Source organism: Dasypus novemcinctus, chromosome 4 (genome assembly GCF_030445035.2).
Source record: "Dasypus novemcinctus isolate mDasNov1 chromosome 4, mDasNov1.1.hap2, whole genome shotgun sequence".
In the NCBI taxonomy this organism is placed as follows: domain Eukaryota; kingdom Metazoa; phylum Chordata; class Mammalia; order Cingulata; family Dasypodidae; genus Dasypus; species Dasypus novemcinctus.
The window spans coordinates 167,848,219-167,870,693 of record NC_080676.1 but is presented as its reverse complement, the minus strand read 5'-3'; positions in this window follow the sequence as shown (position 1 = coordinate 167,870,693).

The window sequence follows — 22,475 nt, the reverse complement described above, 5'->3', positions numbered from 1 at the left end:
GAAAATATAAGATGTTGGCATTAAGCCAAAATATCTAATATGGCAAATGCAAATTAGATACCATCACCCATTGAAAGAAAAAGCAAAGCCCAAGTATATGCTACAGATAAGATATTCATTCAAAACAAAGTGATTCAGAAAGGGCACATTAAAACCCAGAAAAGACAAGCAGATTGGATTCAATGCGCAAATTATAAAATGTATCAGCATATTACTGTACATTGATAAGGAGGATAAAATTATCACAAATCTCAATACACAAAATAACATAGTAATAAAAACATGAAAAGATCACCACTTCTGGAAAGATGGAATGGACATACTTTTCCCTATTCTTCCCACTAAATATAACTGAAAGCTCTGTACATTATATGTAAAACAAACATAAAAACACTCTGGAAGGTGAAGATAACACAGACTGATGAGGTTCTTTGACTTCTGAGGAGGAAAATTGTGGTTTTCTTTTTGACAAGTATATCCCAGACTTGGAGCTGAAAAAGCTGGCAATGCAGAATACCAATGGGCACAGACAAAGCAGACAAGCAGATGAACAAACCCACAGTGAAAGCATTGTCTTTCCAGCCCAGGGACCAGCCTAGGAAGACAAAAAACTTTTTGACAATAACCTCTCTACTCCAGTAAAAAATAACCACAAACAACTGTTGCCCTGCCTCCATCCATACCAGTAGAAGCCAAATGGGGAGCCTAGACTTCAAGCCCTATGGGGTACAGTGAGGCACCCCAACATCCTGCCAGGTGGTGTCACAGAATGTCGAGGAGGAAGCAGCACTTTTCATTCCCACCAGCTGGTGAAGAAGCATGACTCCCCCCAGTTCCATGGGGTCTGCGTGGGCGTCTGGACTTCCCCTCACTTGGCAGTAGTGGAGCACCCATCTCCTCCCCACTGGGTGGTATCAGGGGAGACCTAGTGAAAAGCCAGGACCTCCACTATGGCCCAGTGATAGGAGGCACCCACACTGGACCACACGAAGGCGCAGAACGCCCACCGTCTCCTAGCAGAGAGGAGGAACCCCTCCTCTTGGGTGTCAGATGAGGCTGGGAGGGAAACCTGGACTTCTACGTCTACCTAGAAGTAACACGGTGGTATCTTCCACCTTCCTGTCCCAGAGTGGTGTCCAAAAAATCCAGCTAAAAAATAAGGTATAAATTAAATGAGAGCCAGAATTAATAACAAATACAAAAAATGTCCAGATTTGAATAAAAAATCACTCACCATACCAAGAACCAGGAAGATCAAATTGAGTGAAAAAGACAATCAATGGATGCCTATATTGAAATGACAGATGCTAGAATTATCTGACAAATATTTTAAAGCAATAAAGATAAAAATACTTCAACAAGCATGTATTAGACAGCCAAAGGGGTGCTGATTCAAAACACCAGAAATCTGCTGGGTGTTATAAAGAGTATTTGGGGTAGGAGCTTACAGATACCAGCCCATAAAGCACAAATTTCTTCCCTCACCAAAGTCTACTTGGAGCAAGATGGCAGCTGACGTCTGCAAGGGCTCAGGCTTCCTGGGTTCCTGCATTCCTGGGGCTTGCTTTTCTCTGGGCTCAAGGTTCCTTCCTTCCTGGTACTGGCTGCTCTATCCTCTGTGTGCTGACTTCCTGGGGCTCTAGTTTAAGTCTTCAGCATCAAACTCCAACATCAAAATTCCAAAATCAGAAAAACCCCAACTCTGTTCTTTGCCATGCCTTTTATCTGTGAGTCCCACCCACCAAGGAGTGGGGACTCAGCACCTTAATCATAACTCAATCATGCCCAGGTACAGATCAGATTACAAGCATAACCCAATATCTATTTTTGGAATTCATAACCATATCAAACTGCTACACTCCACCCTCTGAATTCCAAAAAGATCTTATAATATTTGAAAAAAATCTTAAATCAGTAACAATGCAAGTAATAAATCATATCACAGTCAATTTAAAGAAATACAGTTTGTCTTGGGGCAAAGTCTGGTTTGCTATAGACTTCTGAAACTTACAAAACAATTTATTTGCTTCCAATACACAAATGGATAGAAAAAGGATAAACGTTTTCATTACAATAAGGAGAAATTGGGAGGGAAACATGAGTCACAGTTTCTCTGCAGTGCAGTAGACCTGCAGGGCATCTTCTATTCAATTTTAGAGTCTGAGAGTCATTCTTAAGAAGATGGTTTCTTCCCCTTGGGCCTTATGGGAACCCACCCTTTCCAAATGCTTGTATGGCCACTTTCTTGGTTGCATCCTCATCAAGCATCTGGATGTTGACCAAGCTCCAGACCTCACCCTCCAAGAGTGTTGGGGTGATTGCCACACCTCACCCAATCTTTGGGTTACAGTCTTAACCCCCCTAGTACAAGTGACATGAAGACAACATTCCCCCTAACCTTTGGCATACAGGCTCACTCCTCTCAGAGCAATGAGTTGACCACCTGGCCTTCCCTAGCCTTTAGGGGACAGGTCCACCCCTCTCAGACCTGTGGGGTGCTGACCTTAACTGCCCTAATCCTTGGGGAATGTGCCCCACCCTCTCTGTACCCTGGGGCAGCAAAACTCTCCCAGAACATCAGACTGGAAAATCCACCCTCTTAATTGCTGGGCAAACTTGCCCTCTCTGTACACATGGGTGGGGTTCTTCTCTTGGTCCAAGGTGATGTCCTAATTCCAGATCTCAGCTTCCATGGTTTTCCTCTTGAAACTGTTTCTCCTTCAATCTCTCCTTTCCATGTCCTTTTTATTCCAGACTGACAGTGGTTTTGTTCATACAGCTCTCTCGAAAACCTTGTTTGTTTAGCATGCAAGAAGCAGGGGTCCAAGCCATCAGACAACAAGACCTTCCACAAGTCTTTCCTAGATAACTGCATCTTCCATCCTGATTTACAAGTTCCAATTTTAGTTAAGTCTTCCAATGGAGCACTTTCATTTGGGAGCCTGATCCAGAGACTTGGAATTTTCAGAATCAGTTTCTGTTTTCTTTGTTCCCAACAATTCAGTTCTCAGCTTATCTTGCTGGTCTAGCATTTTGCTATAAGGTGCAAGGAGAAGACAAGCTACATTCTCCAAGTTTAGTTTGGATAGTTCTTCAGCTAAATGCCCAGGCTCGCCATTTTCAAATTCTGCCTTACATAAAACACCAGGAGGTATTTTGATAAGTTCTCTGCAACTTTAAAACATGGATCACCTTTCCTCCAGTTTTCTTTTTTTTTTTAAAGATGCATTTATTTATTTAATTCCCCCCCTCCCCGCCCCCGTTGTCCCCGTTGTCTGTTCTCTGTGTCTATTTGCTGTGTCTTGTTTCTTTGTCCACTTCTGGTGTCATCAGCGGCACGGGAAGTGTGGGCAGCGCCATTCCTGGGCAGGCTGTACTTTCTTTCGCGCTGGGCGGCCCTCCTTATGGGCGCACTCCTTGTGCGTGGGGCTCCCCTACGCGGGGGACATACTTACGGGGTGCACTCCTTTGTGTGGGGCTCCCCTACGTGGGGGACACCCCTGCGTGGGGCGGCACTCCTTGTGTGCATCAGCACTGCGCATGGGCCAGCTCCACATGGGTCAAGGAGGCCCGGGGTTTGAACTGCGGACCTCCCATGTGGTAGACGGACGCCCTAACCACTGGGCCAAGAAGATGCTACTTCTAAGGCATCATAAAAAGTGTCTTTAGTATCCATATTGCTATCAACAGTCTCTTCAGAGCAACCTAGGCCTTTTTCGTTAAGCATTTCACAGTTCCTCAAAAAAAAAATACCCCTTACCCATTTATAAATCCATTCCATCATTTTGGTAATTGCAAAAGCACTTCCCCACTCCCTGGTACCAAATTTTGTATTAGTAGCCAAAGGGATGCTGATGCAAAACATCAGAAATCTGCTGGGCGTTATAAAGGGTATTTATTTGGGGTAGGAGCTTACAGATACCAGGTCATAAAGCATAAGTTACTTCCCTCATCAAAGTCTATTTGGAGCAAGATGGCTGCCGAGATCTGTGAGGGCTCAGGCTTCCTGGGTCCCTATGTTCCTGGGGCTGGTTTTTCTCTGGATTCAAAGTTCCTTCCTTCCTGGGGCTTGCTTCTCTTTCCTCTGTGTGCTGACTTCCCGGGGCTCCAGCTTAAGTCTTCAGCATCAAACTCCAAAATCAGAAAACCCCTAACTCTGTTCTTTGTCATGCTTTTATCTGTGAGTCCCCACCCACCAAGGGGTGGGGACTCAGCACCCTATTCATAACTCCATCATGCCCAGGTATGGATCAGATTACAAGCATAGCCCAATATCTATTTTCGGAATTCAAAACCATATTAAACTGCTACAAAGCCACTATGAAACGCTTGACGTATATGAAAAAATAGAAAGCCTCAACAAGGAATAAAAGTCTTACCGAAGAATAGAAGATATAAGGAAGAACCAAACAGACATTTTAGAACTGAAAATAAAAAGCTCAGTGGATCTTACACCAGAATGGAAGGAACAGAGGGAAGAACAAGCGAACCAGAATATAGAACAACAGAAATTACTCAATTTGAACAACAGAGAGAAGATAGACTGAAAAAAAAAGAGAATAGAGCCTCAGGAATCTGTGGGACTATAACAAAAGGTCTAACTTTAGTGTCATTAGAGTCTCAGAAGGAGAGGAGAAAGAGGGCAGGTTGAAAAATTAATCAAGGAAATAATGGCCGAAAACTCCCCAAATTAGGCAAAAGACACAAATCTACAGACTTAAGAAGCAGAGAGAACCCAAAACAGGACAAACTGAAAAAAAATCCACACCAAGAGGTGCCATAATTAACCTTCTGAAAACTATATGAAAGAAAAATCCTGAAAGCAGCCAGAGAAAAAACAATACCTCACCTATAGGGACAAAATAATTCTAAAGACAGTGGGTTTCTCATTAGAAGCCAGAAAGTCCTGGAGGAAATGGCACAATATTTTTTAAGTGCTGAGAGGAAAGAACTGTCTATTCAGAATCTGATAGCTAGTGAGAACATCCTTCAGGAATGAAGGGATTAACAAGACTTTCTCAGATGAAGAAAAACTAAGGCGTTGTCACTAGCAGACAAGCCCTGAAAGAATGGATAAAGGAAGTACCTTAAACAGAAAAGGAACAATAAAAGAGGAAATCTTGGAACATCCAGAAGAAAGGAAGAACATACTAAGCAAAATCCATGGTAAATTCAATAGGCTCTCCTTCTTCTTTTGAGTTTTCTAATTAATGTACAATGGTTGAAGCAAAAACTGTAACCCTGTCTTATGTGGTTCTAAATGCATTTAGAAGAAACATTTAAGACAAATAAATTATACACAGGGGAGAATAATGGGATATAAAGAGAAATAAGTTTTATCTATTTCAATTAAACTGGTAAAATGATGACACCAGTAGACTGTACTATCTAGAGCAACTACTAAACAGATGTTAAAGGAAATTTCCTCAAAAAACAGTATACTAAATCAAAACAGAATTCTAAAAAAAATTTCAAATAACCCATAGGAAAGCAGAGAAAAACAGAGAAACAACAACAACAAAACCAGAACTAACAGAAAACAAAACCAAAAAAAAAGCCGGACATATGCTGTACTGTCTTAATAATTATATTACATATAAATGGTCTAAATGCACCAATTAAAGCACAGGTTGGCAGAATGGATTATAACACAAGTTCCAGCTATATATGTCTAAAAAGAACACACTTCAAATATAATAATATAGGCAAGTTGAAATTACAGCATACTTAATGAAAAAAAGCAGGAGTGGCTATATTGATATCAGATAAAGTAGAATTCATAGCAAAGTTAATGACTGGATACAGAGATGGACATTATGTAATGATAAAAATGTCAGTCCATCAAAAAGATACAGCATGTGTATGTACATAACAACAGAGCTGCAAAATACATGAAGCAAACATGGATAGAACTTAAAGGAGAAAAAGACAAGTCCACAATTACAGCTGGACACTTCAACTCCCTTATCTCAACAATTGAAAGGAAAATTAGATAATAAAATCAGCAAGGATATAGAAGAACTCAACACCACCATCAACCATTGAGATGTGATCGACATTTAAGGAACACACCACTGAACAATAACAAAATATACATTATTTTCAGGTTTCCATGGAACATATACCAACATATACCTTATCCTGGGCCATAAAAGAAACCTCAAGAAACTTAAAAGAATTAGAATAAAATAGTGTATTCTCTGACCATAATGGAATCAAACTAGAAATTAAATAACAGAAAGGTAATAGGAAGATGTCCAAACACTTGAGAACTAAATAGTACAGTCTACATAATCCATAGGTAGAAAAGGAACTCATTCAGGGGTATTAAAAAAACACATTGAACTGAATGAAAATGAAAATACAACATATAAAAATTGTGGGACGAAACTAAAGCAGTGCTGAAAGGGAAACTTTTAGCATATGATAAATATACAAAAATCAATTGTACTACTATATACTAGTGACACCAACTGGAAATTGAAATTTAAAAATACCACCTAAATAGCAATGAAAATATGATATACTTAGGAATAAATATGACAAAAGAAGAGTTAGACTTGTATACTGAAAATTACAAAACATTGCTGAGAAAAAATAATTCAGACCTCAATAAATGAAGAGATATGTACTGTGTTCATGGTATTAAAAAGCTAATTCTCCCTGCTGTCTATTTAGCAGAAATTGATAATCTGCTTAAAAAATTCGCATGGAAATGCATAGGACTTAGAATACCAAAACAACTTTGAAAAAGAACAATATTGTTAAAATAACACTACTTGATTTCAAGGTTTATAAAGCCAGAGAAATTCAGACAGACTAGTACTGGCATAAGAGACAAATAGATAAACGGAACCAAAGAGAGCCCAGAAATTGATGCACACATATATCCAAAACCGATATTTGATAAAGGTGCAAATGCCATTCAGCAAAGAAAGGATGGTCTGCAACAAACGGTGCTGGAACAACTAGATACCTACATACAAAGAACGTTGGCCCGTATCTTGCACCATATACAGATATTCTCAAGATGAGTCATGTAAAACCTCAAATTATAAAACCGTAGAAGAAAATATAGAACACCTTCAGAACCTTGGATTAGATGGAGTTCTTTCTTTTTAAAGATTTATTTATTTATTTAATTCCCCCCCTCCCCCGGTTGTCTGTTCTCTGTGTCGCGGCACGGGAAGTGTGGGCGGTGCCGTTCCTGGGCAGGCTGCACTTTCTTTCGCGCTGGGCGGCTCTCCTTACGGGGCGCACTCCTTGCACGTGGGGCTCCCTTACGCGGGGGACACCCCTGCGTGGTGCGGCGCATCAGCACTGCGCATGGGCCAGCTCCACACGGGTCAAGGAGGCCCAGGGTTTGAACCGTGGACCTCCCGTGTGGTAGACGGACGCCCTCACCACTGGGCCAAGCCCGCTTCCCTGGACGGAGTTCTTATATATGACACCAAAACTGTGAGCCCTTAAAAAATGTGAAATAGAACCGATCATAATTAAAAATCTTCTGCTCTTTGAAAGACACTGTTAAAAGAATTATTAAAAAAACAAGCTACAGACTGGGAGAAAGTATTTACGAATCATACATATTGATATCCAAATCAATAATAAGAAAATGAATAATCCAATAAAAAATTGGCAAAAGATTTAAACACTCACCAAGGGGAGTAAGTAAGCACATGAAAGATCCTCATTATTCACAGGGAAGTGCGAATTAAAATCACGTATTAGAATGGCTAATATATAAAACACTGGCCATAGCAAGTGTTGGTGAGGATATGGCGCGATTAGAAAACTCATACCCTGTTGGTAAAATGGTACAACCATGTCAGAAACAACTTGGCAGTCTTTTAATAAATTAATGCCAACCGTATGCCCCAGGCATTCCTCTTGGATATTTACCCATAATAAATGAAAGTAAATGTCCACACAAAGACTTGTACACAGATGCCCATAGCTGATGAGTGTGTGGATGAATGGACCCTGCTGTGCACTGGGAGCAGGCCTCAAGTTTTGTTTTGTGCAAAGCTGGCTCTGTGGTTACCTCCTTTATTTGGAACAGTTTGGGTTAATCTAGATATTCAGAAAACAAAGAAATTGAAGTGCTAACGAAAGAGACACTAACATATGTAAGTTAAGTATTTGTCAGGATTTTCCTTTACACACCCTCTTTTACTTGCTCATTTAGGAGGTATTAGTAAATTAATTCCAAGTGGAACCCAAACAATTTTAATTGTGTGGCCATCAGCGCATTTGCAAAAGTTGTTCATTAAACCTTCTTCAAATGAAAGCTAGTCTCAGCACTGAGTATAGCTGGAACTATTTTTATCCCTAATTACTTCAGTGTGTGTTTCCTAAGAACAAGGACATTTTCTTACATGTCACAGTACAATGCTCAAAACTGGGAAATTTAACTTGAATCCAAGTCCATCATCTGATCCACAGATCACATTCAAGATTTTGATGATTGTCCCAGTAATGTCCTTTATAGCTCTTTTATTCTGGCACAGAATCCAATCCAGGATGGCATCTCATTTAGTTGTCACGTGCCTGTAGTTTCCTTTAATATGAAGCAGTTCCTTAGCCTTTCTTGGTGTTTTATGACGGTGACATTTTGGAATTCTGCAGGCCAGTTACTCTGTGAAATGTTCCTCAATTTGTTTTAGTCTGATGTTTCATCTTGATTAGATTTGGTTGTGCACTTTCCGCAGGAACACCACAGAGGGGCTGTTGTGTCCTTGTTGCATCATATCAGGAGGCGGGTGTTGCCAGCCATGCCCCTGAGGAGATGGTGATGCCCGTGAGGAGGCTGCGATGCCTGTGGGAGGGGTGATGCCCCTGAGGAGGGGCGATGCCCATGAGGGGGCCGCGATGCCCCTGAGGAGCCTGCAATGCTCCTGAGGAGATGGCTATACCCCTGAGGAGGCCGCGATGCCCGTGAGGAGGCCGCGATGCCCGTGAGGAGTCTGTGACGCCCGTGAGGAGGCCGTGATGCCCCTGAGGAGGCCGCGATGCCTGTGGGAGGGGTGATGCCCCTGAGGAGGCTGTGATGCCCCTGAGGAGGGGCGATGCCCCTGAGGAGGGGCGATGCCCATGAGGGGGCCGCGATGCCCGTGAGGAGCCTGCAATGCTCCTGAGGAGATGGCTATACCCCTGAGGAGGCTGCGATGCCCGTGAGGAGGCCGCAGTTTCTAGAAGGTTGTTTTCCATATTGATGTTCGGTTTCTCCTGCATCGTTACTTGAAAAGAGTTTTCTTTTCCTACCAGCTCAGATGTTTCTACGCATCGCTCAGCTGCTGCTTTTCTTGGACCCCTTGTGCCCACCCCGTGTACAGTTTCAGGGGTCTGGGAGGAATCTGGGTGGTCACTACACAGATGAGGAAAGGACGCCCACCGCGCTGCTCCTTAACAACGCACCCGCACACCTGCAGAGGAAGGAGGCGGAGACGGCACGTGGCCCGAGGGAAACGCTGAATCTGTAAATGCTAGAGGAAGCACGAGATTTTGGGACTTAGGGCCAGGCAAAAATATTTTAGGTCACAGAAAGCAATTACTATAAGGTAAAAACTGAATATTAAATGTCATCAAAATTGAAATCTGCTTATCAAAAGATAACATTGAAATCATGATGAGCAGACAAGTTACACAGTGGAAGAAAATATTTGAAAACTGTTGCTAACAAAAGTCTTGTGCTCAGAATCTTAAAAGAAACCACACAACTTAATACTTAAAAAATTATACAACCCAATAAAATTAGGCAAAGGATTTCAACTGACAGTTTGCAATGAAAAAGTTTTCAACCACATTAGGCATCAGGAAAATGCAAACTAAAACCACAATGAGGTATCAGTGCACACCCACCAGAAGAGCTAAAATGAACACACTGGCAACACTAGGTGCTGGACTTTTTATACATTTCTGGGAGAAATTTAAAATGATACAACTTTTTGGAAAAGTTTCCTAAAAAGTTAAACACACACTTCCCATACCATCTAGTAATTTGTTCCTAGCTATTTATCCAAGGGAATGAAAATATGTGTCTAAACTTTCTTTACAAAACTTGTATGGAGAAGATTAGAGCTGCTTTAGTCATAGTAACCAAAATCCGGAAAACAAACCAGACAGCCTGAGTAGTCAACCTGGGACCCGGCCAAACGACAACTGCGACTACCCAGCTAGAAAAAGGAACGAGCTCCTGGCGCACCAGCCAACATGGGCAAAACTGAGAAACGTTAGGGTGAGTGAGAGAAGCCAGACCCAGGAGAGCACGTGCTGTAGGATCCGTCTACACGCGACTCTAGACAGGGCGAGTCGACTCCACAGCGTCAGGAAGACAGCGGTTCCCTGGGGGGTGGGGATGCCCAGCTCGGCGCAGGACCCTTGGGGATGAGCCACATGCTCTGGTGGGGCTGCCACGTGGGGGTACACCGTTGTCAAAGCTCATCACTTACCCACAGAATTGCCTCACTGCATTTATGCAATTACATTTCACCAAGGTCAACTAAGAAACTAACAACCAGAGGCCACAGCCCGATTGTCAGGCAAAAGCGTGACAGGAGAGGAAGAAGGACAAGGCAGGTGGGCTGCTCCGCAGGGCGAGTCACCCCGGGATGGCCAGTTATGCCCCGAAGGACACGACCATCGCAGAGCTGAGACCCCGGGCGCCTGCAGAACCCCTGGGGTGGGAGATCTGAAATGCCTCCATCAGTCCAAGACATAGCAAGATCAGCAGGCGGGCGAGCACTTGGAGCCCGTGCGCACAGCAAGGTGCAGCTTACCGGCGAGGACAGATCTCTCCCTGGTAAGAGTAGGGGATGCACCTTTTCTTTTCCAGTGTACATGGAATATTCATGTACCTTGGCCATAACTTAGTACAGTGAAAAAAACTCAATTCCAGGAGGAAGAAGGTAAAAAAATGATAAAACTAGAAGTGAAAAGTTTATATTGTCCTTTGTCTGGATATTAAAACACTCTATTAAAAAGTTCTTGCATCAGGGGGAGTGGATGTAGCTCAGGGGTTGAGTACCTGCCTCCCATGTACGAGGTTCCAGGTTCAATCACTGGTACCTCCTAAAGAAAGGGTCTTGTATCAAATGGCAAATGTAAATGATAATGAAAACATTTCATATCAGAATTCAAAGGATGTAGCTTAGGCAGTGCCCAGTGGCAATCTTACAGGTTTATATTTCTATCAATAAAAATGAAAGTGTTGGAGAAAAACGGCGCTGACTGGGACACGGAGACTGATATGACCACAGGCAGAGAAAGAATTCATTGGGAAGCTCTCCCAACAGAGCGGCTCTGAAGAACAGACTTCAGCCCCCCACCAGCCTGGTGGGGGTCTGAAGAGAGACTTCAGCCCACTTCTAGAAAGGGGGCATTTGAGTTTGTCCAGTACATTGTGAGGCAGGGAAGTGATAGTCAGTGGGAGGGGCTGAGGTCCGCGTGAGGTGCGGGGCCAAGAGGAAGCCCTAGAGGTGGAACCCTCCCTGACAGCGACTAGAGGAGCGGGTTAGGGAGTGACGTTCCTTGGCACGCTGCAGGAGCAGAGGTTTCTTTGATCTGTAGGGATTTTATCTCCCTCTGATATGCAGGTAGGGAAGGTTTCCATCTCCCTTTACTCCCGTCTCTGTGTGTGTCTTTGTTAACCTGTGGGGCAGGGCTGTGCCCTTAGACACGTAGGCTTATGGGGATGGGGTGAGCCTTTCCCCAGAGCATATCAGGGGAAACTGAGCTACAGCTTGTTAATTATTGCAAGCCTCTAACAGAAAGAAAGAAAAACAAATGAATTAAATATCCAACTCAAATATTTAAAGTAAGAACAATCAAGTAAACTGAAAGAAGCTATTAATAAGGACAAGCTAAAGAACTTATGAGTTAGTAAAACAGGAAAACAGTACAATTTAACAAATGAAAACCTGGTTCCTGGAAAATCATCAAAATAGAAAAATCATTAGCTAGCCTAATCCAGAAAAAAAAGCAAATCCACAAATGCGTACAATAAAATATAAAAAAGATGAAAATGACCATCACAATGGAGGAAATTAAAGAAATCTACAGCTCTAGGCCAAACACAAGAAAACCTGAAGGAAAGGCACTACTTTTGTGACTTACGCAGTTGGGTGAGTAGACACAGGAAGCTTCACAGGCAGACCGCACAGGAAGTCAGAGCACGCCCCCGTCACCAGGCCCGCACGACTGCAAAGGGAGCGCGGAGAGAACGCTACGTGTAGGCCAAGATTTATTGCGTTTCTCATGGACAAAAACAAAACAATGGGGCCCCTTGAGTCAGCAACACGGAGGCCCAGCCGTCACCGCGGCCAGGTCAGAGGCTGTGGGCGTTCCAAATGCAGCTGCACGTGCACACACATGCTCATGCACACGCACACACATGCATGCTGTACACACACCACAGCATATGTTATGACGGTGTTCCCACATATGCTGCACACATCAAGCCCTGCATGCTCACAGGCATGTGACAGCGTGCACACGCATGCACTAACCTGTTGCAAGCTCATGTACACACGCAAGCACGCATGCCCACACGAACATGTCATCTGCTGGGGAGGCCTTCCCAAAAGCAGCAGGACACACATGCATGTGCACATGCACACACGCCACGTCATATGCTGAACAGGAGTTACCAAATGCAGCTGGACACAGGCACCCTCCCATGCTCAACGCACATGCTCATATGCACACACATGCACACACAGAATACCATGTCATGTGCTGTGGAAGCGTTAAAAGAGCTAAACACACACGTATGCTCATGCAGACACCCACACTGCACAGGCACTCTTGAACACACAGGCATGCTCACACATGCACACACATGCACGCACACATGTTCACACACTCATTCATGCATGCTTGCAGAGGAGTCGTGCTCAGCAAAGTCAGGAACAAGTCAAGGAGGCCTGGCCACCACAACTACCACGTCACATGTGTAGCGTAACCAAACACGACCGACACAGGCACACTCACACACTACCACGCCACATGCCCCGGAGGCATTACCAGACAAGCTAGACACAACTGTGCTCATGTGCAGACACACGTGTGCACAAACATACATGAGGCATGCTCAGCAAAGTCAGGGAAAGACACGGGGCCTGGCACCTCCACTACCACGTCACATGCTGTGGCGGCGTTGCCAAATTCACACGCACACGCCTGCACACTACCACGTCACATGCTGTGGAGGCGTTGCCAAATTCACATGCACGTGCCTACACACGACCATGTCGTATGCTACGGAGGCGTTACCAAACTCATACGCACACGCCCACACACACCAAGTCGTATGCTGTGGCGACATTACCAAACTCATACGCACATGCCGACACACGACCACGTCATATGCTGTGGAGGCGTTACCAAATTCACACGCACATGCCTACACACAACCACGTCGTATGCTGTGGAGGCGTTACCAAACTCACACGCACATGCCTACACACGACCACGTCGTATGCTGTGGAGGCGTTACCAAATTCACACGCACATGCCTACACACGACCACGTCGTATGCTGTGGAGGCGTTACCAAATTCACACGCACATGCCTACACACGACCACGTCGTATGCTGTGGAGGCGTTACCAAATTCATACACGCACGCCCACACACACCATGTCGTATGCTGTGGAGACGTTACCAAATTCATACGCACACGCCTGCACACTACCACGCTGTATGCTGTGGAGGCATTACCAGATGCAGCTAGGCACATGCACTCTCAGACATGCTCGCACACATGCACACACTCACATATACTTGCAGGCATGCATGCACATGCACACCACACACAACCACATTGTATGCTATGGAGGTGTTACCAGATGCAGGTAGACACACCTGTGCTCGTGCATGCTTGCACATATGCACGTGCACTCACACACGCTCATACACATGCACGTTTACAATGCATGATCACACTCACATGTGTATGCACGCACGCACATGCTCACACATGTGCACACATACGCAAGCATGCATATGCTCATAAACATGCACATAGGCATGAGAACTGGAAAGGTTCTGTAACTGCAAGTTATGGTTCTGGTAAAACCAAGGCAACTGAAAAACTATTAAAGCAATAAGAGAATTCAATAAAGTAGTAGTATGTTAAAATAACAGAGAAATTAGTAGTCCTCATAGACATAATTACCAAAGAAAAAAGTAGATACAATAATCAGAAATAAACAAAAAATATGTGAAACCTTCATGAAGAAAACTTTAAATCATCCCAAAAGACACTGATGTTATTGAAACAAATGAAGGGACTGACACATTCTTGACAAGATAACATCATAAGATGTCAAGTCTTCCTAAGTTAACTTATAAAATACACCAAAGGACCCAGACAGATTGATTCTGAAGTTCACATGAAAAAATTAAGACGACGAGCCAGGAATTACTCCAAGTACTGGGGAGAGGTATGGGGTTATCCTTTGCAGATGTTAAAAATTTTATAAAGTGTCCATAATTAAAAGTGTGATATTGCAGCAGACCAGAAGATCCAAAATAGACCCATATGCATGTATACGATTTAAATATGATAAAAAACAGCCTCTCAAATTGGGGAAAAGATGGACTTTTTTATAAATCTTATTGGATGATTTGGATAGCCACCGGAAAAAGAAAATTGGGTCTTTATGTCACACCACACATTTATGACAAATTTCAAATGGATCGCAGGCCTAAATGTGTAAAATGAAATCAACAAGAAAACACATAAGTTGCTTCGTAACCAGGGAGTAGGGAAACCCTTCCCAAATACCCTTCAGAATTCAGAGTCGGTAGAGGAAATGATCGAGACGTTCAGTGACATTAAAATTCCGACGTCCCTGCGAAACCCACCGAGCCAAGCGGAAGCCGGGCGGCGGGCCGGGCTGGTACCCGCGGCTCCCGCTCGACAGGGGCTCCCCCTCGACAGGGGCTGGTACCCGCGGCTCCCCCTCGACAGGGGCTCCCCCTCGACAGGGGCTCCCCCTCGGCAGGGGCTCCCCCTCGACAGGGGCTCCCCCTCGACAGGGGCTCCCCCTCGGCAGGGGCTGGTACCCGCGGCTCCCGCTCGACAGGGGCTCCCCCTCGGCAGGGGCTCCCCCTCGGCAGGGGCTCCCGCTCGACAGGGGCTCCCCCTCGGCAGGCGCTGGTACCCGCGGCTCCCGCTCGACAGGGGCTCCCCCTCGGCAGGGGCTCCCCCTCGGCAGGCGCTGGTACCCGCGGCTCCCGCTCGACAGGGGCTCGGCTGCCTAACGTTTCCCTGAAACGGACGGGAGGGAGCGAGGCCCGGAGCGCGGGCCGCAGCCTGAGAGGCGCCTCGGGAGCCGGCGCCGGTCGAGGCGAGGAGGAGCGGGGTCCTGGGACAAGACGGGCGCGCCACCGCCCACTGCGCCGCGCGGTGGTCTCCCACAGACGCGCACACGCGCGAGGGCAGGGCCTGCGGCGCGGCGCGTCCACAGCTCGCGGGGGCTCGCGCGGGGGCTCGCGCGGGGGAAGCCACGCAGGTGTCCCCGAGGGGCGCCGCCTGAGGCCTGGAGGCCGCAAGCGCAAGACCCGCGGGCTGAGAGGCCTGAAGGAGGAGCCGGGTCTGCGGGCTGACCCGGGGGACGAGCGTGGACCTGGGAGTGTGTTCACCCACGCTGGGACAGAAAAGGTGCCCCAGAAAGGAACGCGGAGGAGAGAACCGGAAACGCTGAGGAGAGAACCGGAAACGCTGAGGGCGACCCGGAAACGCTGAGGGGAGAACCGGGGACCCTGAGGGGCGAACCGGGAACGCAGAGGGGAGAACCGGGGACCCTGAGGGGAGAACCGGGGACCCTGAGGGGCGAACCGGGAACGCAGAGGGGAGAAAACCGGGAACGCCGAGGGGCGACCCGGGGACGCCGAGGGGAGAACCGGAGACGCCGAGGGGCGACCCGGGGACGCTGAGGAAAGAACCGGAAACGCTGAGGAGAGAACCGGAAACGCTGAGGGGCGAGCCGCGAGCCCCTGGCAGGGCCGCCCGGGCCTCTACGGGACCCTGCCCTTTCCTTTTTGAACTAGGCCAATGTTTCACGAATTTGAAAAATGAAATTAATCTTTTTTTAAAAAATCTGATACTGAAAACGAGCTGGGAAAAAAATGAACTTCTTATCTTACTGATTACGGAAAGGAAAAAAAATAATTTCGAATAATTTAAAATACTGTACTACCATCCATCCTTAGTGTGATATAGGACAAAAGGACTTAAAAGAAGCCTTCCACGTCATTCAGAAGTTTAGGGAGAAATAAGAACAGCTGGAAAATACATTTTTGGAAAATTGTGGAAATTTAAATATGACTGGATAGTAGATGACGTGCAGAAGTTATTTTTACTTTGTTAGGGGCAGCAATGGGATTACGCCTGTGTGGAAAACTGACCTTAGTTTTTAGAGATGAATACTGAGGTATTGGCCTGTGAAATATCGCCATGGCTGTGATTTAAATCACCTCAGCCGTGAAGTCGTGGAGGCAAACATCACAGACGGTAACGGCTGTTCTTCCAGGAGTCGGTAGAGGGATGGCACAACATTCTCTCTATTTTCTGTATGTTGGAAAGTTTTCATAAACGAAAAATAAAAATGTGCTTTAAGAAAAGAACAAGGGCTCGGGGGGCGGCCTGGGGCTGGCATTCGAGGTGGCCTTGGGGGGTCAGAGGTGGCCACGCAGAGCCGGCGAGCCGGCGCGGGAGGGGGCTCAGCGCCCAGCCCTCAGGAACATTTCATTTCCCCTGAAAAATAATTTCCTGAAAAAACTGGTAAGTAGGGACTGTTCTCCTAGGAGGTCACGTCTCCACAGGCCAAGTTTCAGCCGAAGCTCTTGCATAACGGCGCTGTCATCTGCAGCCAGCAGCTTCTCGGGAAGCCGCGAGGGAACGCGCAGAGGCCACGCAGCTGCTCCGCTTGGCGTGGGAGAGGACAGGAAGTCTCTGCCGAGCCAAGGCACGTCCACCCTCCTCCAGGACCCCTTGCAGGGGCTCCGGGCAGCGGCAGCGGGAGGGGTGGCGGGAGGCCTGGCCCCTGTGGCGGGGACGGTCCCCTGAAGCTCAGGTCCCCGGTCACTCACGCCGCCACGTCCGCTGGATTCTCAGGTGTGGACACGACATCTCCAAAACCAGTCACAGGACTGCAGCTTCCGACTCTCTCAGTGGAACACGAAACATGGGCACCCCGCAGCTGACGGCGTCTCAGATCGCGTGACCGTGGTCTCAGTGAGGGTGGCCTCTGGGACAGAAGACGCCCGTGTCCAGCGTCCAGCGGGAGGCCTGGGGCCCTGCGGTGCCCTGGAGCGCGTGAGCCAGTGCAGCCGAGCAGGACCAGGCCCCAGCTCCTCCACGCCAGAGGCCGAGGACAGGCCTGTCACAGCCTTCGGGCCAAATGTTTTTCTGAAGAACCCAAGGTATTTAGCATCCAAAGTGATATAACCCATGAAAAAAACAACTTCAGTTTTATTTTAAAAATAGGTCAGTTCACCCTTCACTGCCCAGGGTAGAACAGGCTGTGTGTCCCGTGGCAGGAGGATGTCTCGGGCTGCTCAGGCAGGGAAGGAAGCTTCTAGGGCGTGCAAGCCAAGCCCGCTGCAGGCCAGGGCCAGCGCTGTGAGCGCGCTCCCACCCCCCAGCCTCCCTGTATTAGCCCCTGGTGCTGCTGTAACAAGTGGCCCTGAACAATGAGGCCGAAACGGCTGAAACCTAGTGCGGGGAGCCTTGGGGGGCTGCGTCCCTGAGGGGGGCTCTGGGGATGGCCGTCCCTGCCTTTTCTAGCTCCAAAGCCATGGAGCAGCTTCCGATGGCTCTGATCTGACCTCCTGCCTCCCCGGGACGTCGGGCCCACCGGACAACAGAGGACATCCCACCCCCAGGCTTACGGTCCATCCACAAAGTCGCTCTGCGACGGGAGGTGGCACGGCCGCGGGGTCCAGGGCGGGCAGTGCCCCCTTTGCTGGCTGGTGGTGGAGCTCGGGAAGCCTGGGGGAGTGGCCGTGGGGCTGCTGGACACGTACAGAGTGGGGCTGCTGGACCCAGAATTCCACCCTGGGGGCTTTACGACCCGGGAGAGGTGTGGGCAGACGTGCCGGGTCACGGAGGGGCAGGTCCCCTAGAAGTGGGGCAGGGGCGGCTGGCGGGCCTGAGAGGGGACGGAGCGAGGCGTGACCTGGACCAGGACGCCCGGCCCTGCCCAGAGGACCCCCAGAGGACCCCGCCCAGAGGACCCTCCCCAGAGGATGGGCAACCGCAGAGGCTGCTGGGAAGAGGGAAAATGGGCCTGAAAGAAGAGCAGGCGCCGGCCCCTGTGAAAGGACACGAGTCGCCCAGGGAAGGAGGCAGGGGGGTGTAAACTGGGGCGGGGGCCGTCCAAGGAGCCAGGGCGCTCCAGGGCGCTCCAGGGCGCCGCTGAGCCAGGGTCCCAGGGGTGCCGCCTGCAGTCAGGTGGGGGGGGGCGGGGGGGCACCGCCTGCAGCCAGGCCCGGGGGTTGGGGGGCGGGGGACGCTGCCTGCAATCAGGCCTGGGGGGGCGGGGGGCCCGCTCCCTCTGGAGAGGAGTCCACAGGGCAGGATAACGACCCACGAGGGGAGCCAAGGCCCAAGAGGGCTGCGGTGATGGCATCTGGCCGCGCGGCAGGCTCCAGCGGGCTCCTGCGCCGGCCTCTCATGGCGGCTGCACGGGCTTGAAGATCAGGTAGTCTCAGGGCCCTAATGGGGAGGGGGTCCGTGGAGCGCCACTCTGGGTGAATGGCTGCCCAGTTCCAGGAGGGACCGGTGGCGAGAGGGAGGGTAAGGTTTTTGAGGACTGGAGGTAAGGAGAGGCACGTGGCTCATTTCTGAGCCCCCAGCACGGCCCCCACGACCCCAGGGTCTGCGCAGCCGGTGGAGGGCTCTGCCCGGGCCTCGCCTCGCTGGCCAGCCCCTGCCCTGGAGGTGTGAGGCCCCGACAGCCCCTGGCTGTTGGCGCGAGTGCGGGGCCGAGGTCCCACGTGCTTGCTGACGTGCTCAGGTCGTTGCCAAGAAGATCCCTTCCTAGCAGGCCTCGCGGTGTGTTGCTTCTTCAAGGCCAGAAGTCGCCGGCCGCGCCTGCGGCTCAGCTCAGCTGGGCAGACCCTCGCGGTCATCTCTGTTTGGGAGGCTCAGAGCCCACTAGTAGGGACCTTAATTTCGTCTGCAAAGTCCCCTGAGCCACGCAGGGCAGCACAGCTGGGGAGGGTACGTCCTCACATGCGTGCCCACCAGGGCAGCCGTGGGATGAGCCCGCCAGAATCGGGCGTCGGGGGCCGTCGCCACATGAATCAGCAGTGAGTGCCCTGCGAGAGGGCGAGAGGCTGCAGTAGGAGAAGCCTCCAGTCACGGGAGCCCCAGTGGACGTCCCCCCGGAGCCTGGACCAGAGCTGGGGCGACTGGGCTGGGCACGGAGAGCAGCCCCAGCAGGAGCCGGATGTGGGGTGCGGGTGCGCAAGGTGCGGCTGGGGGCGTGGGGCTGGGGCCGCAGCAGGGAAGGACAGCCCAAGAGGGCAGATGGGGGAACGGTGGGTGGTCGCAGTGTTCTTTCTCTTTTTCTTCCAGGCAAAGTGTACGTACAAGGTGCTCCGGCTCATTAGGCTGCCGAAAGCAATATGCCAGAAAAGGGCCAGCTTTTAGCAATGGGGGTTTATTAGCTCACGAGATCACAGTTTGGAGGCTGAGTAAAATGAACAAACCAAGACATGGGCGATGCGCTCTCCCTAGACACCGGCTGCCCCGATCCCGGCCTCCTCTGGCTCGGGGCAGGGCACAGGTGCCTCTGCTGCCTCCTCCGGGTTTCGTTGCCTCGGCTTCTTGCTTCCGTGGCTTTCGCTCTCTCTCTGTATTAAACGTCCCGTTTATGAAGGAGTCCAGTAAGAGGCTTAAGAGCTACCCTGAGCCAGGCCTTTCCACTGAAGCAGCCTCGTGAGGAGGCCCCTGACGACAGGCCACGCCCGCAGGAGTGAGTCAGCATTCAGAACGGAACCTCCTGGGGCCACACAGCTTTCCACTGAAGCAGCCTCGTGAGGAGGCCCCTGACGACAGGCCACGCCCGCAGGAGTGGGTCAGCATTCAGAACGGAACCTCCTGGGGCCACACAGCTTTCCACTGAAGCAGCCTCGTGAGGAGGCCCCTGACGACAGGCCACGCCCGCAGGAGTGGGTCAGCATTCAGAACGGGACCTCCTGGGGCCACACAGCTGCAAGCCGTCACACCGGGCAAGGGAAGCGTTTCCACAAATGCGCTGCCGTGCAGTTCACGCCCACCGTGACACGCGCTTCCTCGGCTCTGGAAGCTGCCTCGTGCCCTCGCAGCCTATCCCCGCAAGCAGGAGCAGGTGTTCTGGTTTTTGTCACCTTCATTTTGTTTTTCCTATTCCTGAACTTCCTGTGGTAAGAATCACACATTGCACTGCCTTTTGGGTCTTGGCCGGATGCGTTTGAGTTCCGTCATGCCACTGTGCGCCCGTACTTTCCTCCAGTTTGCTGCCGCAGCGTCCACACAGATGTGCTGCGGCTTGTTCGGGCTCCCTGCTGATGGACGTCTGAACTGCCGCCAGCCTTTGACTGCTGTGAATAAAGCCGCAGTGACCGTGGCCGTACACGTCTTTTTCTTGGACATTTCATTTCCCTGGGTAAATATTTGGGAGTGGAATTGCTGGGCTACACAGTAGGTGTTTAGTTTTAAGAAACTGCTGATGAGAATCCTGGAGTGGCTGTACCAGTTAGTGGTCCCACCAGCGTAAGTGGGGGTCCCGGTGTCGCCGCCCCCACCAGTGCCAGGTGCTCCTGGTCTTTATTCCGGCTGGCCCGGCAACAGGCAGCAGTCTTGCTGTGGTCACATTTGAATTCCCCTGAAGAGACATCGAGTCCTCACTCAGCAGGTGGATTCTCAGCCTCCAGGTGAGCCTGAGTATCTCCACCACGAGCAGCTAAAAGGATGAGGGAAATGCCGAGCTCAGAGTCCTTCCACTGGAGGGAATCATTTTCTAGAAGGCGAGCAACACACCTGGTGCTCCCATCTGTGGCCGTTTGATATTATTCATGAATTCCAAGAAGAGATATTTGATTGTCTGTCAACTAATGTATTCCTCTGGGTGTGATAGCCTTTGATTGTATTAGATTCAGCTGAGATGCCGTTGATTAAATTATATTAAGATTAGGGCTTTAATTTGACCACATCATTAGGGCAACTCAGAGTTGAGTCCCCACCCCCTTGGTGGGCTGTATAAACAGATGCTCAATCAAGGGAACAGAAGCAGACACACAGAGGAAGACAGCGCCATAGACCAGGACGGGGAGAGAGCTTTGATCCTGAGCCCCCGGAGGAGAGATGAGCCATTCTCCAGGGATCCCACAGCTGACCTTGTGGCGAGAACGGAGCAGCTGGGCCTGGAAAGAAATGAATCCCCAAAGAGAGACGACGGGAGAGAGACAGCCCCTGCGCCAGCCCTCAGGTGAGATGGAAGAAGCTGGGCCCACAGGGCCTTCAGAGGAAGAGGAAGGCTGAGCCCTCGCAGACGTCGCCCGCCATCTTGCTTCCACACATGACAGCAGTTTGGTAGGAAGTACCTTGAGGTGGATCTTTAGGGCCTTGTAATGGTAAGCTTTTACCCCAGACAGACACCCCCAGTGTTCTGGAGCTTTCCCTCAGCACCCCTGTTAGTCAGGGTTCTCTAGGGAAACAACAGGAGATGTCTGTCAGTAGTGTGATAGGCTCATGGGTCAGCTCGGCCAGGTAACGGTGCCCAGCTGTTTGGTCAAGCAAGCACTGGGCTAGCTGTAACACAAGGACATTTATGGACTTTAGTCACTAGTGGCTTTACTGCATAGATGGCTGACTACATCTACATCAACCAGGGAGATTGCTGTCAGCAAGGAGTGACGCTTCATCCAATCAGTTGAATGCCTTAAAAGGGGAAGGGATTCCAGCATCGAGTGAGAACTTCCCAGCTCGTCTTTGGTCAGCCACTGTCTCCCAGAACTCATCAAGGACCTTCACTGGACTTTAACTGCAGCCCCTGGTGCAGCCTGCCTGGGGGAGCTGGACTTGTGTGTCCTCACGGTCACGAGAGAGACTCTGATAAAACCTCTTACTATCGACAGGTATCTCTTGTTGACTCTGTTTCCTAGAGAACCCTGACGAGTACAAATAGTGTGAAAGTCCAGTGAAGGTCCTTCTTTCTCAGGCCCCCTTGGGCACTGGAGTGCAGGGCTTGGCGCTGGTCCTTCGGGGTTCACTTGACCCCTCCCAGCGCTGCCCCCTGCAGATATGGCCTTCATTTTCTTTCGTCCTCCACAGCTAGAAGATGACTGTCGGGTGGACATTGTCCAGCCAAGGGCAGTGCCCCTCTTGGCCCTGTGAGGAGTGGGAGGTGACGCCCCCCCCCCCGGGTCTCCCATCCATGTGAGGTGCACAGCTGGTGGTAGCTCACCAGGAAGACAACACGG